General features: G+C 39.7%; 1 protein-coding gene across 6 annotated transcripts in view; it reads left to right on the forward strand.

Annotated features, from left to right (window-relative positions):
* pcxb (pyruvate carboxylase b) overlaps positions 1 to 22,109 on the forward strand; it is a 309,482-nt gene that overhangs the window by 91,055 nt on the left and 196,318 nt on the right. The gene's annotated exons all lie outside the window — the stretch shown is intronic.

The following is a 22,109-nucleotide window of genomic DNA, read 5'->3' on the forward strand; positions in this document are numbered from 1 at the left end:
CTTTTTTGTATTGGTCTTAAGTAATATTCTAATTTTCAGAGATACTGAATCTGGGATTTTCATTAGTTGTCAGTTTTAATCATCACAATTAAATGAAATAAACATTTGGAATATATCAGTCTGCGTGTAATGATGAATGAATATAATATCCAAGTTTCACTTTTTGAATGGAATAACTGAAATCAACTTTTTGATATTCTAATTATATGACCAGCACCTGTATGTATCAAAAAGGGTATGTGGTGGGTGCCGTTTTCTCATAATCAATTAAGCTCAAAGGTTTATGGCTGGGTTTTGTTTTGAACCAGGTTCTTAAGCAGGAACACCAGCACATTCAAGTCAATAGAGCTAAGGAGACAGACATCAAGTCAATATCTAAGTTAAATCAACCAGCGTGGTGTCTTCGAACGCACCCCAGCACATCAATCTAGACTCCATGTGGGAGAGCGCTCACTCATCCTGGTTCCCAAGTAGTCCTTGAAGTACTGCAAAGTTAGAAGTTAAATATAAATGATTAGTGAATCACATGGGAGTTAAATCTGCTAATATGCTGTTGAATATTTTAAGGTCACACCTTGATTGGAGATGTCAAGGGTTATAACCAAACAAAAAATGTCCTCAGTCGTCTGGAAGTGGTTCGGTTTTGCAGCGTCCAACCTCGAGCAAACCACTGTCCAATGTAAAGTGTGTGGCAACTAAAAGCAGCAGCACAACCAATTTATTCCAGCATCTCAAACAAAAGGAACCCAACCGAGTGGAGGAAGTATGGCATTCCTAGTTCCGCAAGACTGTGGCAGCCCTGAAACGCGTAATAAAAAGCAGCTAACATTAGCGTAATCACATTCCCATAGTATCCCATGGATGTTAATACTTGATCTGCTCAAACCTTGGAAAAAAAACCCATCATGTTTGGTACTTTAAAACAATAGATGCAGTGTGAAATACTATAGCTGTTGCCAAACCTCGTAGCAATGCTCGTGTGTTTATGTAATTATCTGATTATCTGTACCACAGCTGATTGAAAACTTACTGATATTTAAATTGTATGTGTAGCATGTCTTTGTGAGGGACTGAATGAGAGAGTGTGAGAGAGGTGTGTCTATAGTTTGATGCTACATGTAGGATTTTTGTCTTTTTTTTTTCTTTCCCCCTCTGTTTAATATCTCCCTGTCTCTCTCCCCTTTCTGTCTCTCTTCTTCCTCCTCCTGTTATCTGCATGCACCGTCTCTCTCCTTTCGGCCTTTCTCATCTTGTTCCTCGCTGCCTTCTGGACGCCGGAGTTATTTTGCATTCCTCGCCGCACTCTTCCATCTGCTTCATAACAAGAAAAGCAGAAATTAATTAATAGGCTGATAGTGAGGCCTGAGAAGATGGGGAGGAAAGCGAGCTGAAAAGGAGAGGAAATCTAATCAGATAGGATCCTGTTTTGTGTGTGAGTGTCTGCTGGGTGGTGTGTGTGTGTGTGTGTGTGTGTGTCCATATTTTTCACCCCTGCACTGCCTCCCTGCCTTATCCTCCTTCACTTATGTCCTCCAACTGTTTCTGTCCTGTTTTTTTTTTTTTTTCTCCCCCCTCTGTTTACCCGAAACTGTTCTTTACACACATTGTATTCTGCCCATATTCTAGCTTAATTGGAAAAACAATTCGTTGAATTTTTTGACATTGTATTCTCACCTTTCCTCTCCTCTCCGTCCATCCTTTTTCCTCCCCATTCAGTTTTTTTTTTTTTTTTTTTTGATTAATATTAACCCCTCTTCATCCCTTTCTCCCCCTCTCCCTCCATCTCCAGCCATGGTCTGTTTGCATTTGCGCTTTGAACAGGTGGCATAGTTTTTTGGTTGCCAGCTAAATTGATGTCAAAATGCCATCCTCATGCCACAATGATTGAAATTTCTTATTCCCTCCCTTCTCTCATGCAGATAAAGCCTCACTTTTGCCTCTCTATTTCTCACCTCCCCATGACTTTTTTTCTTTTTGCTGTCTAAAACTGTCTAATGAAATTCATACAAAACAAGATGGGAGGCTCCATGCCTACCTCCTCGCTGTGCTCTGCCTTTCTCTTCCTGTCTTCTGCTTCATCTTTGTCTGTTTTGCTTTCATATTCTCCCTCGCTCCATTTAGCAGTCTTTTTTTGTCCTTTCCATCTGTCCTTCACACTCTCCTCCATCTCTCTTTGTCCTTTAATTTCTCTCAATGGGCCTCCTTTTTTCCCAGGCCATATTCTTCCGTTTCTCCCTCTTGATTTCTACTGTTGTCTTTGGTTTGTGTTTGTCCGTCCTTCCTATTCCCTTGCCAGCCATTGCTACCTCTCTCTCTGTTATCGCCTGTTTTTCTAAATTTCCATTCCTGCAGGCCCCACTTGGAAGTACATTGACTGTATTTCCATTTATTTATGTAGACAAGTGTTTGTGTGTTTGTGCTCACACATTTGGTAGACAAGAGTCTGCATTAGTTTTACCGAAATGAGAAATACATTTCTGCTTTGCTCTTTACCACTTGCCCCGGAGCCATCTTTTAAAAAAAAAAAAAAAAAAAATTATTTACCGGAGATGCGGTTTGTGCGAACATGAACAAACCCCCGAACGCTGAGGAAAAAAAACACACAATACACCCTGATACAGTGTGGACTAACAGTGGGCGCAGTAATGAAGTTATAAAATCAAGTGTTCACTTCAAAAGGAGTAAATGTTTTGCATTTCGAGGCCACATGTGGGGTGGGGAGGTGGGGTGGGGGGATGGGGGGGTGGGGGGGCGAGCTGGAGACAATGGAAGATGAAAAGGCGGGAGGCAAAAGGGAGGAGAGGATAGAGGAGAGAAGCAATGTAAGGAAAGGGATGCTTAGGAGAAAGGATGAGTCAAATTAAAAGGATAGTATATACATCATAAATGTAATGCACTGGTTCTGTGTGCTCTTACCTTTTTCACTTAGCTCTCACTTCCTTCCTCAGTACCATCATTCCTGTATTCAACTTTTCCCTCCCTCTCTTCCCCTCATTCCCCTCCTCAGTGTCTTAATAAACTTTAAGAAATAGCTTGACTTATTGGGAAATAAGCTTATTTGCTTTCTTAATGAGAGTTGGATAAGAAGACTGATACTATGCACACATCTGACTATTCAGTATGAAGTTAGTCAGTAGCCGGTTAGCTTAACTTAGCATTAAGACTGGAAACAGGGACACAGCTTAGCTCTGTCCAAAGGTATCACAGTCCACCAACCAGCACCTCTAAAACTCGTTTTTTTAAAATTGATTTAATATACAGAGCTAGGATAGCTGTTTTTCCTGTTGCTAGTCTTTAGCTTATCTAGGGTAGCTGTCTCCTGGCTGTAGTTATATATGCAGCGTTCTTCTCATCTAACTCTCCTCTTTCTCCCTCTTTGCCCCTGACAATTCCTTTCCTAAAGATGAACCAGCTTTTTGCAATCCCAGCTCCCCACCTCCTCTCATCTCCTCTAAATTAACATCTTCCACCCTTACCCTGAGTCATTCCTTCTTCCTCCCTTCCTCCACAATTCGACATGGTTATCTCCTCGTTATCCCTCTCGTCCCACACTCCCATTTAACAGTTTTATCCCTTCTTCCCACTCACATCCCAACTCCGTCTCTCCTCTCCACCTTCCACCTTGGCTTCCTCCCACTGCTTCTTTGCCTTTGTTCCCTTTGTCCTTCTGAACGAATCCAAATCCTATCTCTTCCACACTCCCACTTTTCCCACTCGTTCCTTCAGTTTCGGCATCCAGCCTTTTCTCCTCTTCCACACTCCCACTCCTTTTGCTTCCCGTCACTTCATTTTTCGATCCCTCGCGTTGACTTGGATGTATAGCTGTCCTCGTATCTTGTTTTATTTGTCTCTCAATCTCCTTCATCCTTGTGGATCTGGAGACTGGAGTAGAATATTTTCTTTACCTCCCTGCCTCATTGTCATATTTTCTATTTCTTAATCTCTTACGGCCACAACAAGCTGCCTTCCTCTCCTCACTATACTCCTTTCACTTTCTTTCTCTCCCTCTGCCCCTTATAGTTCTGGGCGCACAGCCACCCCCTTCTCCCCTGCTAATGAGCTCTGAGTGAAATGACTGAAAATGATATGCAATTAGTACTCAGCCTTCATGGTCTCAGTGTGTGTGCGTGCACACATGTGACAGATTGAGACAGAGTTTGTGTGCTTGCTGCTGAATGTGAAAGTATGTGTGGGTGAACTTTCTGTGTGTGTGTGTGTGTGTGTCTGTCTTTCCATCTACTGTGATAATGTAGGGACATGTCCAGTGAGGGCATTCCATGCGATTGAATGAAATGGAAACCATAAGTGTGTGTGCATGTGCTCACCCCTCTGTCACAGGTCAGCACATTATACATCCTCCGCTTTGATCTCCTCAGCCCTTGCGATGTAACCCCCTGCATAACTCAGGGCAGACAAGATAATTCATTTTAATAGAATTACATTTTAATGAAACCTTCATTGCACTCTTGACTCTGGAGATGACCTGCAGTAATTCTATGATGATCCTCTTTAAAGGGGAATGTAAATTCTTGCTTGGGAATGCATTTTCACCCCTTTGTCATCTGGAAGCATACTGCCTCTTTGGAAAAGCATACTGATTGTTAATTAAATATTTGTGCCAGGAATCGTGCAATTTTGGTTAATTACATTATGTTTCAGTGGGTATATGTTTAAACTAGGCTAGCAGCATTTGAACACTGAATGAACTGTAGTAAAACGGATTTCAGTTCAACTTGGTGTATTTTTAAAAACTGCAGATCCCAAAGTAGTTGCAGCGACCCATTGGGTGCCTGAAGGACAAGCCCAGGGTGCCCCAAGATCGGTAAATTTTTTTTAAGGGTACGTTTAAAATAAATTATTTACCATATTAAAGTTACTGTAGGGTATTTCTAATGACATGGACAATGGTTTAACAGGGGCTTTGCTTGGTTATCATTTCTTTACTGTAGTTTATAAAAGTTGCCCGTCGGCGTTTATCAAGCTTAATAAATAGTTGTATTTCACTTTCACTATTGTTCAGTCACAGTCTGGCAAGCTACCAAGACACAGACCTAGTTGTGTTGCCCAGCTGGGTTAGCAAGACAGAGATTCACTGCGGCTACAAATGAAACTGCTCAAATCAGACTTGAAGAAAAGAAGACACAAGTTTACCTGACTGCTGTTCCCGAAAGTCACTCATTGAGTTATTTTCTCCTCTTGTGCACAGGATTGTCCTTGTTTGTCCTCATCACCATTATAAACGCCTGCTTTCAACATTGACTCGTTTTTTGCGACTTTTCATATCGTTGACTAGCTTACATACCGCTTCACATTATTTTGTGTGTGTGTGTGAGAGCACATGGCTACAGGGTAGGGTGCCACACAAAAATAAAGTTAGTAATTTTCATCTTCCCACCCCCCAAATGTGTTAATAATGTGACAAACTAAGTTGACAAAATTTGAATGTTTTCTAATCTTTTTTTACTGGTAGCTCAACACTGACAAAGTTGTACAATAGTCAACATTTTCCAATTTTATCATGTAATATTAACTTTAATATCACAAGTTAGAATAATGTAAAACTCCTCAAAGAAGACACATAGCTGCTAACAGTTACTTCATAAGTTAATAATAAACACTTAACTATTTTTAAGTGTCCAAAGACTGTGTTGCAGCTTTAAAAACAGCTACATGTGTTTTGGTGTAGGCTAGCTCTCCAGCTAACAGAGTAGCTGCAGATTTCTATGAAGTGGATGAAACGCATGCACATGTAAACCAGATAGACTTTCAGATAGACCTTAATTATGGAAGTGTTGAAGTGCCATAAGTGGGCGGCTTTGACTCATGGTAGAATGCTCGTCCCCTTAAAGGAAGGTTGGGAACCCGAAATTGCTCCTGGTGGCTCTGCCATCAGTGTGTGAATGAGTTCATTTCTGTTTCTAATGAGCAGTTGGGTCTCTGCTCATAGGTGGGTGAATGTGTAGGAATTGGGGATGAAACCGGAAAATACTCAGACTGTAGATCACCGAGCCCGGTGGAAAGCTCTGAGAGCCTAAATGTGTACGTCCGCACTGCACTCCAACAAATAGAAGCAACAGCTGCAGAAGAAGCTCTTGTTAAGTGACCTCTCGAAGTGTCTTTCTTTACTGTACCAGAAAATAACTGGTAGGTGATGCTAAAAATGAGAATAACTAAGATTAACATGACGCACAGATGCGACATGGTGGTGCAGTGGTTAGCACTGTCACCTCACAGCAAGAGGTTCTGTGGATCGAGGCCCAGGCCTTTCTTTGTGGAGTTTGCATGTTCTCCCTGTGTCTGTGTGGGTTCTCTTCATGTTCTCCTGCTTCCTCCCACTGTCCAAAGACATGCATAGGTTAAATGGTGACTCTTTGCCCTTAGGTGTGAACGTGTGTATGACTTGTCTCTGAGTTAGCCCTGTGATGAACTGGCAACCTGTTCAGGGTTCACCAATGACTGAATTAACTATACTACTGACTACGGCTGCAATAGTGCTAACCCAAAATATTATTCTGATTGCATAGTATTTAAACTAAATATAACACAAATCAGAATATGAAAAGAACAGTTAAATTATATAAAAAATTCTAACAATACTTACTCATGGATTCATTTACTTTGGTAGAGAAATTTTTTATTAAATAACATTTTATCGCTATGAAAGTAAATATAAAAAACATTGAGCTACCAGTAAGTAATAATATATCTGATTGAAACTATTTACTATGCATCATAAAAGGAACAGAATGAGTGGGTGGGACCTGGAAAATGTTGAAGAAAAAAATTACAAAATATATTATATAACAAAATATTTGTTAGACATGTGGTTTGAGAAACTAAATAGCATGAGTGACCTATACTCATGACAATAAAATTGACCTCAAAACTGTGGCCTGCTAGAAAGGAGGGGGTAGCACTTCCTTGTATAACAACCACAGGACATGAACCCAAATTAGGCTCAATCAACCTTCATCTATACATATAGGTTAAATGGTCTGTATGATTTAACATAGTCAAGCCTCACTCACATTTATATTTTTGGATGTCTTTAAAAGAGCAGGTTTCATTGTCTTTGATGGTAATATTTCAGTCTATCTAACATGGCATGTGGATTATAAGATGTTAAAGTCGACCCAGTTGCTGTTGTCATAATATGCTGCAACAAAATGCTCTGTCAGGTTTGAGTGTGTTCGACTGTGAAGACTTGCTTTAGCTCAGATAAAACATTTGCATCAGAGGATAAACAATGTGTGCATGGTGTTGACCTGGACTTATGAAAGGGTTTTTCTCATCTTGGAAGCTACGTTCAATCGGAGTTTAGACTGTTCAGCGGGACCATGACAGCTGATTTGACTTGTATCCTTAAAGCGGGGCTTTTGTGCAGAAGTACTGAATGTGGAGTGAAATTGTTTTCAAAATATTTTTTTAAGGTGCCACAAGAAAATGTGTGTTAAGATGCAGTGGTGTGTGCACGTACCTTATGCTCTCCATTGTTTCATTTTAGCTGTTTGCAGTGTCCATGGGTGAGGTCTGTGATTTTATTCGTATACTAGAATGTGTGGTGTTGGACAGGGAAGACTGTTGTGCCCTCATTTTTACTGAGATCTGGCTCTACCACAACATCTCGGATCGTTCCGGGCTGACGGAACATAAGTCTAGGGATCGACCGATGTGGGTTTTTTTTTTTTTTTTTTTTTTTTTTTTTTCGGGCCGATCCCGTTACAGATTATTAGTAACCAATTAGGCCAATATGTTGAACCGATATACATTTGCTGTAAAATTTTTAATCTTGGTGTCAAAATTTTGAATAACACAAACTCCAATACACAACTAACAAGATTAAAGTTAATGGTCGTGTTTAATCTTTATAAGTAGTAAATTAAAAGTAGAGATCCATCACAAAGATGGACTTGTTAACTATGAGTGATAAATTATCAAACTTTGTCTTCACCTGCTGTCATTTACATTGTATTTATTTTATATTAGGATTTTATTGATACCATTTATTGGTTCTGTTTATCTATACTCTTATTGGTTTTTCATTACTAAATTGCCTTTTAAAAATGTTAAAAAAGAATAAATTCAGAAAAGTAATCAAATTTAATTTATTATAACTAACTGTTTTCAGAGCAGCAACAAAAGTCAAGTTAACAGCAGCAAAGTAACAATATGAAATCATTATCACACTGGAAACAAATGGAACAACAATAAACTTTATTCCTGACATCAAAATACTGAGTGAAGTTTAGAAAAAAGCACACAGACACCAGTATCCTCCTCCTGTCCTCCTCCTCCCCCCTCTGCTGCTGCTGGTAGAGAGGAGCTGGTTTCAGCTAAGTTTACAAGGAGTTGCTAGAGTTTAAGATGCGTAGCATCTCTGCTAAACAGACAGAGATTTAGCTTGTATATATCTAGCTATTAGCTGAGCTAGCACATGTACTTGTGTAAAACCAAAACACAGCTGCAGTGGATGACAGAGCAGATTAAAATATAGCTTGGTGCACGTTCCTGCTTCTTGTACTGATGCAGTATCAGCATTTTACAGGGATGTGATTTTTTTTTTTTTTTCCCGGATTAATCCGGAATTCCGGATTTTCTGACCTGAAAATCTGACCCACGTAAATCATGCAGATCTGTAATAATAAAAAAGAAGGGGGTACAGGAGCTAGCAGATTGAAATGGAAAGGATTTGAGGACCTCTACAGGCTGACGTGTTTAAAGTTTTATTCCTTTCCAAGTATCAACAAGGATGTTCCTGACATGAATGCGCAACCGCGCTGCAGCTCAGTGGCACCGGACCTTATGATGTTCAGGTCAGCTGTTAGCCAAAAACCTAAAGGAAGACTGTAGACCAGGGAGAGGTATTTTTGACAGCTGTAAGTAACGTTATTGCCATTATTGTGTCAGTCTAAGATGCAAAGAACATTGTCGTCTGTTGTAAACTTTGTGCGACCAGCAAAAAGTTTTTGACTCCGAACAATTCTACATTATACTTAGGGTAATTGAAGCATCAGCTAAAGTAACACAGCAACGTGAAACTCAGAAAGAAACTCCGGCTGCTGCTGCCAGTGATGCTTGGACTCGTCGGGAGAGAGTGGCGTTATATCACCCAGTAGTAAGTAGAGTAGCTAATATTACTTTTTTAAGAAGTAGCCTATATGCAAAAGTAACTAGTCGGTAATAACTATAGGCTACTATTTCTGAGTAACTTGCCCAACACTGAGGTTGCCAATAAGGATTGGATAAATTGGGTTTGTTTTGATTATTGCTTGTTATAGGCTATCTGATGTTTACTTTGACTTTGTTGTGGATTGATCAATCATAGGCTAAATAGGCTACACTTTGCTGTATGAATGGTTGCTTTTTAAGTCATCCTTATGTTAAAGGTTTTGGCACGTTATAAATTTCTTGTGAATTGTTGTGACAGGGTTTATATAATGCCTTTCCAGACAGCTTTGATCTGCGGGGTCGTTCTGCGGGGTCGTTCTGCGCTCCTCATCAACAGACAGGCACACAAGCACTCCATGGCAACGGCTGCTGTGTAACTGGCGTGATTGTGGGCAGTGGTGGCCTAAAGGTTAGAGAAGCGAGCTTGTAACTGGGAGGTTGCCGGTTTAGTCCACTGGACCGGCAGGATAAAATCTGGGTGTGGAAAGTAAACCAAGCAGTGCTTGCCCTCCCTCATTTACCAGCACTGAGGTGCCCTTGAGCAAGGCCCATAACCCCAACAGCTCCAGTGGAGCCACTTAGAGACCAGGCTGCGATTGTACTGGGCAGCTTCCAGGTGTGAATGTGATCAGGGCCTTCCTGCAAATGAGAGGTTGCTCTCAGTGAAGCTCCCTGAATAAATAAACGTAAAATAAAAAATATAAATCCTGTGAAACTGTCGCGGTCATTCTCGTCTCACGCACACGCCCGCCCGCTGCCAGAGTTGAAATGTCAAACTTTTTCCTACAGCCTTACCAATAGACAGAGACTGATCTGGCTGTTTGATCTGACTTTCCTGAAGAATATAACTGATTCTCTAACAGTCAGGCTACCAGGTCTTAAACTGGCAAAGAAAACGTTTCTGCTGTCTCATTCATTAAAAATAATCTATTAACTTCTACTGAAGTAATTTGAAAGTTGGTTGTTATATTATTTAGTTATAGACTCAATTATTTCATGTTGCACATGTAGGTGTTGAAGTTTGGTTAAAAACAATTAATACAAAATAATTATTATAGAGCGGTGGCGATGGAGCAGTGGATTAGAAACTTGTCTGATTCCCACTGCAACACATCCACCAAATAAGTTATTCTCATGGGTCCTGCTTCACCATCCATGTTATATTTGAGCCGCCGCCAGTTTTATCGAGAGGTGGAGGGGTCTCACTATATTTTCCTGCTTTTTTGCCCTTGGCCAATCACATGCCTAATTTTACTAGTATTGCTGTTTTTGCTGCACTTACTTACAGTAACGGGTGTAGTTATGCTCATCTTGTGTAATGTACACTTCGCTAGCTCCGCGTGTGTGTGCATGCGGAGCTCTGGTGAGAGAGGAGGGAGGGGCATTGAACATTGAAAAGACTAAAATACACTGTGGCATGTCTAAAACTAGCTATTTTAATAAATTTATGAGAATTAATACCCACTTATGAATTTTAATATTCAGAAAATATCAATCCATAAAAAGCTCTCGTTTAAAAAAGGGCACCACTGGAGTTATTATCCTAGAGTCTCCGGACCTCTAGGTAGCTTTTAATAATTATACCATTATTCACTAGTGATCAGTTGGTTAATAATTGCTCAATTATCTTAAATCAGTCAGTCTCACATCTAAAGGGTCAATTCTCTTGGCAGGGACATGGAAATAGGCAACACACACAATTCCTTGATTACAGTGAATTTATTAACTAACTAAAGCGATATAAAAGGGTGGTTAAATACATCAGGGAAAATAAACAATGAGAATGGAGGTTCTATTGTGGGAAGCATCTGACTCATATGGCAACTAACGAATGCAATTAGATGATAACTCGGTTAAATTTGTCTAGGGGTATAAAGATTTCATATGCTGGACTAAAGAAAATGGATTAGCAACTATTGGACGTCACTGACCACAGAATGTAGGGTTTTGGTCTTACTGCTTGTTGATGGCCTGCAAGGGTCGGCCGTCCTCCGTCTCGCAGTTCGGCTGTTTTCAGGTTTCCTTTGTTGCCGCTGGCGAGACCATGTGGCGGCTTGGTCTGACCTTGGTGAAGTTGGCTCGACGAAAAAGCTTAAAGGGAACTTGGTCGTTCCTGAATTAGACCAGTGTAACTTAACGGACTGATAACTTTAACAAAACGAAAGAAAGAAAATAAAACAAGTAAAGTTGCTGGAACTGAGGTAAAAATCGATGTCGGGGCACTTCGTGTGTGTAGCTTCAAGCGAAACAAAGACTTCGTTGCGCTGGTCAAATTCTTAGGGCGTTGCCGGGAGAGGCACGCTGGACACGTGCCGAAGCCTCCAGAGAGCAGAAGGGAAGAGGCGAAGAGAAGAGAGCGGGCGACATCGTGCGTCGCTCTTTTGTGGTCTGGGACTGTCTTTCTAAACTTTTAATGTCTATAAAAGAAAAGAAAATCTATTTGCGCGCATTATAATCAAATATTTTCCACAATCAAACCTCAATGGTCAAACAGTTGTACCGTTCTAAGTTAAGCATTTGGTAACAGGAAAACAATTATCAAATTATTCATGATAAATGAGTGACATTTATACATTAACGGCATTTCCGACTGGTATGTAATACTTATTTCGTCCACTTGGGGGAGCTCAGGTTACATGAGGAAAGCTTAGATTAATCCCAACAATCTTTCTTTAGGAACTGGGGAATTTAGTTATTTAGCCTTAAATTCAAGCTGGCAATTAATAGAGTATAGTATAACATTTCTTTATCATTTCTAAAGGAACTGTGTGAGAAAGTATTGTGAACAAGCATTGGTTTACACGTAAGATAAAGTGTCCTTAATCTTGCTGAAAATAAAAACACTGCAATAGTAACTTATTTAGATTCTTTTCAGCAATAATATCAACAACAGATAGCAACAACATGGTAACATAACTACTCAAATGGAGGCAGATGTAATCAAGTAACTAAAAGATTTAATTAAACAGTTAATGCAGGTCAGTTGCCAGTTAATGCAGGTCAGTTGCCATGGTTACGTGTGGGGGGGCAGTTTAGGGTTTCCTGCCTCCCTCTAAAGGGGAGTTCTGATAAGCTGTTCAGGGAAATGCTAATCGCTGGTTAATGTCCCTTTTGTCAGTTTAACAGTCAGGCACCGCGTTATCAGGCTGTCGAATCAAAGGTGCCAGTTTTACGATCAACTGCTCAGGAATAGCACTTGGAGAAAGCAACCTTTCCACCCTCCATTCTTTTGTTGGGGTCTCTTCAGCCGTCTGAAAGTTGATCTCAACCTTCCTGCTCCCCTCTGGGAGAGGAAAAGAGGAATTTGGAGTAGCTCCAAATTTATTTAATATAAAATGCACAAATCCACACTGTTGTCCACTACAACACATTTAAGATAAATATAAAATAAGTAAAATAGAATAAAATAAAAGGGATAAAATGAAGTCAAATAAAATCGGGAAAGGCTCTCCTATAAAAGTATGTTTTAAGAAGGGACTTAAAAGAGTTCACTGACTCAGCCGACCTGATTTCCTCGGGCAGGCTGTTCCAGAGCCTCGGTGGCCCTGACAGCAAACGCTCTGTCCCCTTTAGTTTTCAGTCGAGACTCTGGAACAGACCTCTGCCCGAGGATCTCAAGGTACGTGCTGGTGCGTATGGGACTAAAAGTTCAGAAATATAACAAGGCGAGAGGCCATGAAGAGCTTTAAAAGTGATCAATAAAATTTTAAAGTTAATTCTAAAACATACTGGGAGCCAGTGTAATGAAGCTAAAATAGGGGTAATGTGGTCATATTTCTTTGTTCTGGTTAAAAGCCTGGCAGCTGAGTTCTGGGCAGTCTTGATTCGATCAATAGATTTTTGGGATAAACAAGTGAAAAGGCTGTTGCAATAATCCAGGCGTGATGAGATGAAGGCGTGTAAAATGGTCTCGGTGTCCTTAAAAGTTAAACCGATGACCAGGATTTCTGTTTTGTCTGAGTTCAGCTGGAGGAAATTATTTGACATCCATTTTTTTTACTTCACAAAGGCAGTCGGTAAGTGAACTCAGCATTCCAGGGTCTGTGGATCTGACAGGCAAATACATTTGTGTGTCATCAGCATAAATATGAAAAGAAATACCATGTTTATGGATAATGTGTCCAAGGGAAAGCAGATACAATAATAATGGAGGGATCTAAACCAGGTTTCTTTAAAAGTGGGTTCACGCAAGCCATTTTAAAATAATCAGGGACACAACCAGTAGATGGGGAGCTGTTGAAAACAGATCAAATGGGGCCCAACAGAATCCGTTACTTTCAGTAAAAACTTTGTAGGTATTACATCAAGTGGGCTGGAGGACACGCTCATTTGTGATACTGTTTTTTTAAAAGCTCAGACAAGCCGATGGGATAAAACTGGTTAAAACTCTCTTGTTGCTGGTGAGGAACCTCTGAGTAAGAGGTCGTGAGGGTAATAGAGGCTCTGATTGACACCACCTTATTGGTAAAATAAGATAAAAACAATTCAGTCATCATTACTTCCAGCTGAGGCACAAGGAGGGGTTGGGTTTACCAGCTGATCCACAGTCTTAAACAGAAACCTGGGATTGTGTTTGAGTAGTAATGAGTTCAGAAAAATAGTGTGTTCTCGCATCCTTAACCATGTTATTGTAATTGATTGATAAATCCTTCAGACTGAGGTAATGGACTTGGAGACTGGATTTTCTCCATCTGCGCTCTGCTTTCCTGCATTCCCTTTTGAGGCTGCGAATGCTGTCATTTATCCAGGGTTGCTTACTAGCTTTAGACGTAGGCCTAACCTTTAGAGGAGCAGTAATATTTAGTGACGACAAGCAGATATGATTGAAGTGATCGACCAGATTGTTGGTGTTGGAATCGGACAGGTGTTGGCTTTGGCTCTGAAAGACTGCGCAAAACTTTGAAACACTTTGTTCATTAAAGATGCGAGAACACACGGAGCTCGGTGATGCGGCATGAGTAAAGGGCGAATCGCAGCTAAAAACAATACATTTGTGGAATTAGTGGACATGACCATATCTGACCACAGAGGAAATGCTGACACCCAGGGTAAAAACCAAGTCCAGTGTATGACCACGGTTATGGGTTTGCCCTTTGACATGTTGTTTGAAGTTAAAAGAAGTGGCCATATTTAAAAAGTCAGTTGCATTAACATTGTTGGGGTCATCAACATGAATATTAAAATTTCTACAAAGAACAACTCTGTCATAATTTATAACCAGAGTAGATAAAAATTCAGGAAGTTCTGATAAAAATCCTCCAGGCGGTTTTGAGGGGCGATAAATTATAACAAATATGATAGGTTGTTACTCGTGACTTGTAACATATCAGCTAGTACTGTGGGCGGGACATTGCGCTCAACACTCTGTGGGCTCGAGCAGACAGAGGCGGCTGCATCAGAGGCAGACGAGTGCATTTTTTAAATTAATTGTATCGGCTATCTGTCTTTAAAATGACCGATGCAGATTATTGGAAATATGCTGAATATTGGCACCGATAATCGACCAGACCGATTATTGGTCGACCCCTACATAAAACCAGAGGAGGCAGTGTCTGTTTACATCAAGATAGAGAGAGATAGATTGATAGGACTTTATTGAGGGGAAATTGTGGTGTTGCAGCAGCAAAATTGACACAGATTACAAAACATTACAGACCAGACATATTTACACAAACCAACAAAATTTCCTTTAAAAAATATATTTACAGCGTATATTTACAGATCTGAGATGTATACACAAGAGCAGCTGTGCGCACATGCTATGGAGGACTTATCCTGACAAATTCAGAAATAAATAAATCCTCAATAAATAAGCATCCGATTAAATGCACAAAAAATAAAGTAAATAACTGTAGGCAGTAATTAAACTATACAAGGAGACAAATGTGTATATATCTTTTAATTAGCTTCTTTACTTATTCACCTTTGTAATAAATACCTTATTTATTGTCCATTATAAGAAACTTTATTTATTAATTACTTTTTAAAAATGTATTTATTTGTTTTAATATTTTTGTTTTTATTCTTCCGTTGCATTTTCTACCCTATTTATTTCCCCAATGGTATTTATTTCTGCCTGTTCTTTTTACAAATGAGGAGGGGCTGTGTCTCAAGGGCTGAACTTCTCTCCTATTGGTGGACCAGTGAGATGGGAGAGCTCTAGGCCTACTCTGCCTGCACACATCAACAAGCTTGTTCCTCACACAGTCAGATGGCTTCCTTCAGTGCGCTGAGGTGTTTAGCAACTCTATTTGAAGACACTACTACCAGTCATGTCTTCCTTCCCTTTTCATGTGGACGCTCTGACAGTGCTTTCAGTTTGCTGCATGCATGGACACAGAACTGCGATTATAGGGAGAACCACATGGTCAGCTTGCTGCAGCTAAGTCTGGAGTGCACTCGTATTCAATTCTGTATGGTAAATTCAGTTTTAACGGAGCAGAGCGAGCTGACAGGCGGAGTTAGACTTTTGTCTGTCTGTTTCTCTCTTTACAAAGACGCATGTTGCAGTCTGAGAGTCAGAGGGCAATGTCAATAGTACACGATGCGAGCACCACATACGAGATAATTTATACAGCATGAAAATAAAATTAATTTTGATTATATTCACAAGAAGTATAAAACCTGTTACATGTGTCTATTAAAAGTAAAATAACACAGTAAAAATGTCAGGGAAATTATTTTACTTAGATTTAAGTACTGCAGTTGTACATTTGTACAAATACCTTCCTACCTTTCTGATAGGAAGTCTTCTTGAGGTGGTATAAAACATTTCTCCTTAAATTCTGATTTGAGTTGTGGACAACTATGACCACATGAATTAAAAAATGTCATAGTAGAGAGGAGCCTAGTAGGCCTACTTATTTTCATTCATTACACGAGGAATAAACTATGCAGACAGTTGTAAAAAAATATTGAATGTTCTCCACTTGTTATCCTGTAGTTATACATTAATATTAGGGATGTGGGCTGTATCAAAAGTATCCACTGTTCTCCCATGCTCTAACACACAGTAATGACGAGATGTTTGCTGTTCTCCCATTCTTCCTCTGTATCTACACATAAACAACAAGGCATGTTATTTATTTGAGCATTTATTTCTGAATTTGTCAGGATCAGTCCTCCATAATATTCAGGATGTGCAATTAGTATCACTTGGATTAACTATGGTGTAATGTAACATTCACGTGTCTTTCAGTCTCATCTCCCTGCACAGAGGAGAGAGTTGTTGTGTTTTGTAATGGCAGTGGGTAGAAATGCCTTCCTGTAACGGTCCTTGCTACAGCAGAGTTGTGGAAGTCTCCAGCTGAATACACTCTGCTTTCGACCAACAGGTTGTGCAGCGGATGTGAAGTGTTGTCTGTGATGTAGTTTGTGTAACATTCTTCTCTCCACAACCGGCTACAGAGCAGACCCCAGCACAGAGCCAGCCTTCTTTTTGTTCAGTCTCTTGCTGTCACTGGCTCTGATGCTGCTGCCCCAGCAGATGGCTGCAAAGAAAATTGCACTTTCAACAACTTACTGATAGAACATCCTGCTACATGCATTAAAGGACCTAAGCTTCCTCAAGAAGTAGAGTAAGCTTAGGTCCTTTAATGCAGGGGAATCATTTATTTTCACTATAAGTAACAGTGACTGAACGTGCGACTCTTTTGCTGATGAATTTTATGCACTTTGGGGAATAAAACATCTAAAAGCCAAAATCTGATCAGATGGGCGATGCTTGGACAAAGTCTTATCAAATGGGGGTGCGTAGTCTAATTTGTGTCAGTTTAGGGGTCCTTGATGTGAAAAAGTTTGAGAACCACTGCTTTAATGATGCTTGGTGCTCAAACACGGATGGACACGGTTTACCAGATGTGGAATTTTCATGAAGTTGTAAAATGATAAATTGATGTACCTTGTAGCCAATGCTAGGCTGAAAATAATTTGGGCTTCCATGTGATTCTGCAGTGTAATATGTATCTCTTAGCGGGTTGGTGAATGGTGATTTCCTCAGAAAGCAAATGTAAGATATTTACAAGCATATCAGAAGCCTTAAAAGCAAGGTTGTTGCATAGACAGGAGTACCAAATGCAAAATGATGTACATTGTTGCGAGATAAACATACTGACAGAATTTCAACAGATTCAGAGAGTAGACATATATTCTGATATTTGTGGGAGTTAATTCATTTTTCTTTTAGATTGTCACAGATCAGATATAAACTTGGCAGCTGTTCGGAGGCCCTAAGCAAGGCAAAGGCACAACTGGCAAACAGTCAGAGATGCCAGGCAGAAAAATGAACATGCAATATTAGGCTTGACATCTTTAAAGATTTATATATTCTTTAGCAATGTCAGAAATAAAGAATATTTTTACAACTTTAACACACAAAAACCTCCAAAGTGAGGGGAAACAAGGCCCTAGTAGGAGATATTAAAAAAGTCGATAGCAAAAAAATGATATTTAGTTTGTCCAACAAAGGTTAAAGTCGAGGGCAACTGGACTTGGTTGAAGATACTGGAAGACGTTTCGTCCCTCATCCAAAGGACTGGTAGGGAAACTCAGCTATTTAAACTCAGTGGGGTTGTTTGCCAGGATCATCGATACTGCTGGTTCGTTAGTGTTCCTGGTTGCTGTAACGACAGTTGTTACGGTCGTTAGGCCTACCCGTGGCCAAGACTGAACGACCATCGTTGGTATCTTCACCTGAGGCCAATAGGTTACGTTTGTTGAGTTTCCTGGGAAGTGATGAAAGGACAGCATTGTAAGTGGGGGATAAGTGGTGGCGTAGACCCCCTCCCCTGTTCAATGACGGCTTCTCAACCCTGGTGTAGATGGCTTCCTTGACACCTCTTTCAAACCATCCATCTTCTGTCTAAAATGTGCACCTGGTGGTCCTCAAACGAGTGTCACATTTAATTGTTAATATCTTTGTTGACAAGAACCAAGCTACAACTTTTCACAAGGTTTATTTCTATTACTTTCTTGGGCTCTTAGTATATCAGAAAAAGGAGTGAATTTCCACTGTGTTCTGTTTAGCTTGTTGTAATGTGATTATTTGCTAATTTAGGAAAATATCCTCTACTAAACCTCAATATCATCTGATATAACAAGGGCCTTAAGGCAGGTCCTCCATTATTACCTAATGTAATCTTGAGGCCCTGTACTGTAGTGGGGTCCTGAGTTAAAATCTAGTTATAAGACCTTATTATTTCAGTTTATATTGTGCTTACATGCTGCATATTCCTTAACACATTTGTGTTTAATCAGATTTCCACCAGCTAATTGACACAGAGCAAACCTTGGGCCAGGTAGTGTTGTAGCTACTCCTTGGTTCCTGGGGCTCTATGCAAAATATAATTAAACTGCCATGTATAGTCTGCTGTGTGCACAGTGCTTGATGGGTACTTGCATGATGGGCAACATGCACAATATAGAGAGAGTTGGAAAAAGTGGGGGAACAACCGCTTTTAGATTAGATTTGAGAATAAGCAGGTGGAACAACTTTAGTTCAGATTTGTTTTGGTCAAACTCTGTTTACAGCAGGAAACGTGGGAATTGAACTGCTCTGTTTTGTGTCTACTTTTTATAATCCATTTTATGGTCAAACAATTATATTTCTCAGACAGGGCACATTTATTGATCCCTAAATAAAAATAACCATAGTACAGTTTTCCAGGCATAAAACACATCTGTATAATAAGACTGTTAATGTACAAATCATGTTAAGCTCATACATTACATATGTAACTTGTATATGTTAAAGACTGTTAGATGTAGATTGAGTGGTTTTTAGAATGGTTTGTCTTGCATTTTGACAGCAGCAAACCTCCCCGAACAGAGAATGACATTCTTCATCATCAAGCAGGGTCATAAAGCATAGAATAGCTTGTTTGATGTTTTGAACAAATACAAACGAAATGCACTTCTTGGGCAGCAGTGAATATAGATGTTTCTTTAAATCTTTATTTTATTTATTTAAATCTCCACTTCATTGTCCAATTAAATTGCTGATTCTCTGATATGATAATGTATGTGGAATTGACATCTAGCAGTTATTGAAGCCATAACTGTATCAGCTCAATCTATGTGCAGCTAAATAAATTATTCCCAGTCACTTTGTCTCCGTATCAAACTCTCATCCCCACTGCTGGCGATATTGCCCGACTCTGCGTCTGTACAGATGTTTCAGGTCAATCCTCATCACCATCTTTAGTTAATCCTCTGTGTTCTCCAGCACTGGGTTTTGCAACAGTTACAACCCACAGTATTTGTCATCACACTCTTATTGAGAATGAGCATGTGCTGTTTTGAGTTTTCCAAACCCTACTTTCACTGAAGGCGTATCACCCTCACCCCCTTTCTGTGTAGTTCGGCCTTATTGTGGAACTTGCTAATGATACAAGGGACTTTTCTCTGGTAACTGGCTGTACTGAGGGACAGATGTTGCTGCAGGCTCTTTAATTTGTCTGAGTCAAATTAGTATACAATGAATTTCATAAACCCTCGAGGGTCCTCCATTCAATCAGTTTTGCCTTATGTTTTGAAAGTAGAAGAATTATGTGAGAGGAGGGAAAAAGTAGGCCAAACATGATTTATATGTAATAAAAGTCATGTTCATGGATGGCAAGTGTCTGACTCTCCACTCAGGAAATGTTCAGTTGTTGCCACTGAAATGTGTTTATTTGCATAATATTAAAGGACTTTCATCTCTGGGAAAAGGCAGCCTTTATAACACACTGTCACCTCATAAGTTAGTGTTTTCAAATTTGGATGCTTGTGTTTTAGTGCTGTTTTTTTTTTTCTTTTGCCTCCCTTTTCATGAATATGCAATACTGGGTTAATGAGTGAACTACTGACATAACAAATTAATGAGCAAACGCATGCCATATTTTAGCTTTAGTTTACAAGAATGGATGAGTAAACACAGGAGTCAAAAGATCATCACAAGTATTAAATGTATGATAAAATGTATGATTGAGCTGAAATCTAAGATAAGATGGACTTCATTGTCCCAAAGGAGACAAAGCAGCATTACAGGGTTTCCCTCTAGCTAACTCTTTATTTAGGTCTTTGATGGACCGGGGGACAGAGGAGTTCTTAAAGTGGTTGAGCCTGCACTGGGTAACTCTGAAGCATCTACCTGAGGAGAGAAGCTGACACTCAGATTGGAGGATATGGGTGGGGTCTGAAATAATATTGCAATTAATTGTCTAATTATTGTTACATTAAAGACGGCCTATAGTGTGGGATGCTGCCTGACTTCCATTATTTTCATGGCTCTCTGTGTCAGCTGGGCAATCTGGGCTTTCAGCTGCACACAAGCAGGCTGATACAATGGCATGGTAGGAAAGAAGCAGCACTTTCTGGTTGACACCAAAGACCCTCAGCCTATGAAGGAAGCCGCTGTTGGACCTGTTGGCAGACATCTACTTGCACACTCCATGTCAGTTTGCTGTCGATTTGTATGCCCAGGTATTTTTTAGTAAGAGTCAACCCGGGCTATGATCTGGTCATGGATGACGACTGAGTGGTCTACAGTGGATTTGGAGTGTCCTCTGTTTTATTAGTGTTGAAGGTGAGGAAGTGTTTGTCACACTGGACAAAGTTCTGAATTTCATGTATGTATCTGATGTGTCAGACATGACACAGGTTACTTTATTCTCAAACATTAACTCTTAGCCACTGTACATTTCACACAATAGGAGAGGCACAACAAATTATTTTCATATGTGGTGGCCTTAAAGGGCTGTAGCCCAGAGGAGCTGATTATTTGCTGGACCACACAAGGACTAGCAGTCTGAGTCTCGTAACAGATATCCTACAGGTATGCTAATTACACGATAAAGTACAGGGGAAACTCAGAATAATTTCCATAACTACTGTTTGGGGCATTGCTCATGAAGTGATTTCTTCTTGTCCCTTTTTTAATGTTGTAGGATGTGAGTGGAGCTGTCTTAATTTCAAAAATACAAACATATTCATGAAAGTGTAACCAAAACATGACGCTAGCGCCTGTCCAAGTAATCAAGAGTGGATCTGCTTTTTCCACAAACACATTTCACAACAGGCTGATGCATAATTGTCCTTCTGTTTTGGCCAGAATGTGGATATCTGCAAATTGAGACGTTAAGAAGACTGAAGCCAAGACGGTGTCCAAAATCTGAGCTTGTTTGCTAATGTGTGTGCTTTCTGTCTCTCGTTCACCCTTCAAGAGGGAGAGGCTTCCCAGTTGTGCTAGTGTGTGTGTTTGGCAGCAGATTGGGTGCAGGGACACAGCCATATTAAGAACAATGTGTCCCCACCCTCTGTGTCTGTCCATTTCTGCATTTAAAATGGGTGTAAAAAAACAACAAAAATACTTTCATACATTATAGCTATGCGTTAAACTGTGCAATCATGAAGCTTAACCCACAATGTCTCATTTGAGCTTTACATGTAAATAAATGCATACGGATGAGCCAAAATTGATGTTGAGGCTTACAACTCGTGGATGTGGAAGAATACAACGTATCTCTGTCCCTCTCGCATTTAAATTCTTTCTAATATTGGGTAATGACTGAATACAAATTTGCATAATGTTCTCCTATTTGTATGTGTGCAAGCATTTGTTCCTGGGTAAAAATGCAATTTTAGATATCTGAATAAAACATACTGTACAGTTGGTGAGACAGACCAAATAGCATTATGCTGTGTGTTTTCAAATAAAACATAATTTTTAATTAGTTTTGTTTTAGAAAATGTAGCCAAAGATTTTTTAGATTTCAGGTTTTTATTCAAACTATGATTTTTTTTTTATTTTTTTTTTATAGTTTTGCTGATACCAATTTTTGCATTACAGTGTGATGCTTTACCATTTAGCTGTTAAGATATTTATCATGGGGCTAATCAGTATATACCACACAAGCAGTTGTTTTTAAGTGATGCAATGTTTGTTTTTTTCATTAGTAAAATTG

The sequence above is a fragment of the Micropterus salmoides genome, unplaced genomic scaffold (assembly GCF_014851395.1).
Source record: "Micropterus salmoides isolate LMB-PRFRI ecotype aquatic unplaced genomic scaffold, ASM1485139v1 Ms_hic_scaffold_2, whole genome shotgun sequence".
Taxonomy (NCBI): domain Eukaryota; kingdom Metazoa; phylum Chordata; class Actinopteri; order Centrarchiformes; family Centrarchidae; genus Micropterus; species Micropterus salmoides.